This window comes from Penaeus japonicus, unplaced genomic scaffold (assembly GCF_977035675.1).
Source record: "Penaeus japonicus unplaced genomic scaffold, GWHDUDI00000001_assembly GWHDUDI00000015, whole genome shotgun sequence".
NCBI classification, from domain to species: Eukaryota; Metazoa; Arthropoda; class Malacostraca; order Decapoda; family Penaeidae; genus Penaeus; species Penaeus japonicus.
In genome coordinates, this window is record NW_028234417.1 from 32,720,439 (window position 1) to 32,722,938 (window position 2,500).

General features: G+C 43.8%; 1 long non-coding RNA gene across 5 annotated transcripts in view; it reads left to right on the plus strand.

Annotated features, from left to right (window-relative positions):
• Positions 1–2,500, plus strand: part of LOC147470415 (uncharacterized) — a 390,190-nt gene that overhangs the window by 185,957 nt on the left and 201,733 nt on the right. The window lies entirely within an intron of this gene.

Genomic DNA, 2,500 nt, shown 5'->3' on the forward strand with positions numbered 1-2,500 from the left:
GGGCGTTGGGGGTGGATAGGGGGTGGGTGTTAGGAATTTATTATTCATTATTTATTTCGTTATATATATCTTCTTTTTTTTGTTCGGTACGTTCTCTCATTTCCTTCTTCCTCCTCCTTCTCCGCTTCCTCCTCCTTCTCCTCCCCCTCCTCCTCCTCCTCTTCCTCCTCCTCCTCCTCCTCCTCCTCCTCCCCCTCTTCCTCCTCCTCCTCTTCTTCCTACTTCTTCATATCCTTTTCTACCTTAAAATCTACTACGATTTCGCTGACCTTTTTGTTCTCCCTTCCTTTCTCTCCCTCTTTCTTCCCCCTTTCTTCCAGAAGCTTCTCGTGAGCCTTCTAGAAACGACTCGAAGACGAAAATATAACGATGAGGAAATTTATAATAATGAAAAGCACCCCCCCCCACCCCCCTCCTCCTCCCCCACCCCACAACAGATGATAACACGACCTCGCTTGTGTAATAAAATAAGGTTACGTTACGGTGAAAGGCAAGGGGGGAAAAATATCTCTTTTATCACGTATTCGAGTTTTTATTTTGGTGTGTGGGGGGGGGGTTGGGTGGGGGGGAGATGGAGGAAGGTCACATTTGGGGTTTGGTTTTTAGTATGACCTAAATCTCCTTGTTGACCCTGTTTCAGCCAAAGTGTATCGTTGTTAGTTGCTGTTGCACGACAGGTAACTAGTGTTCGGCTTTCTCTGGGGTGTGCTTGAGTGTGGCGTCTTTTGTTTCCGTTTGTTTGGCATTTTCTGGCTTGTTTGCATTCTTGGTTTTCATTCCTCTCTCGCTGTCTCCTTTCTTTCGGCTTTCTGTTCTTCTTTCTTAGCCCTTATTCTCTCTCTTTTTCTTCTTCGTCTTTTTTTTCTTCCTCCTTCATCATCTTCCTCCTCCTACTCCTCCTACTCCTCCTCTTCTTCTTCTTCTTCTTCTCCTTCTCCTTCCTCCTCCTCCTCCTCCTCCTCCTCCTCCTCCTCCTCCTCCTCCTCCTCCTCCTCCTCCTCCTCCTCCTCCTCCTCCTCCAACCACCTAATCTTTACAACCTTCATAGTTCCTTCCTCACACTCATTCTTTCCTTCCCCTCCTTCCTCCTCCCCTCCCTTCCCTTTCCCTGCTTCCTCCTCCCCTCCCCTACCCTTCCCTCCCCTCCTTCCTTCCTCCTCCCCTCCCTTCCCCTCCCCTCCCCTCCCCTCCCCTTCCCTCCCTTCCTTCCTTCCTCCTCCACTTCCCTCTCCTCCCTTCCCCTCTTTCTTCCCCTCCTTCCTTCCTCCTCCCCTCCATCCTCCCCTCTCTTTCCCCCCTTCCTCTTCCCTTCTTCATCCCTCTCCCCCTCTCCCCCTTCCATTTTCGTCGCCAGGAAAATAATCCATGGTGGAGTTTGGGCAAGAAATAAATCCCTTGTGTAAATTCTGGAAAAAAAAGAGAAAAATAAAAAAAATTGAAGAAGAAAAAAAATGAGAAGGAAAGAAAGGGGAAGAGAAGAAGGGGTAGGGGTGGGGGGTGGGGGTATGTGAACTTTTGAGGTAAGAAAGACGAAAAGGAGGGTAAGAAGGACGGAGAAGATCAGAAAGAGAAAGAAAATGAAAGAGAAAGAGAGAGAGAAAAACAAGAGAAAGAGAAAGAGAGACGAAAAGAAAGAGAAAGAGAGAAATATAAAGAAAAAAAAAAGAAAAACAAATAAAAAAAATAAAAATAAAATATTTTCACCAGGGAAGCTGAAAGATGTTAAGAGGCAAGGTAGAGAAAGATAAGGAGAAAGAGATAGCGAGAGGAAGAGGTACGGGCGGAGAGAGGAAGGGAGGGAGAGGAAGGGTGCATGGGGTGTGGGGGGAGGGGGGAAAGGGGGAAAGGGGGAGAGGGATAATCTGTGATGTTACAAGCTAAACTTTTCAGCTTTTCTGGTGGTAAAGTGTCGGTTCGTTTCGTTTAGTTTCTTCTTTTCTCTCTTTCTCTTCTTCATTCGTCTTTTCTCCCTCTTTCCTATTACTCTTACTCTTTTCCTTTATCATTAGATTCTTCTTTTTTTCTCCTTCTGGTTGTTATTATTATTTTTCTCCTTTTTTAATTTTTTTCCCTTCTTCTTCATCATCTTTTTCTTCTTCATCATCTTGTTTTTTTTGTTTTTCTTCTTCTGCTTCTTCTTCAAATTCATTAAAAAGAAAAAAAAACAAATCTATACGTTTTTAGATCACATTATCAATCATAATCTTAAAATTGCAATACATTAGTTGCAAGATCAATAATGATCCCTTTTTACCACCATCCTCCTCCTCCTCTTTGAAATAAATCGAATCCACTCCCTCAAATAAAACGTAAAAGCAACACCAATGACAGAAAAAAAAGAGAAAAGAGAAAAGGCAAAAAAAAGAAAAAAAAGAAAATCAAAACGCCACAACACTCTCTCTCCGGTTTAAGATCAAAGATGTCCTCTTCTGGCAAGAAAAGATGTCACATTATCTCCGAGGTTTTCGGAAAGACATCTCCTTCCCCCCCCCCTTTTTTT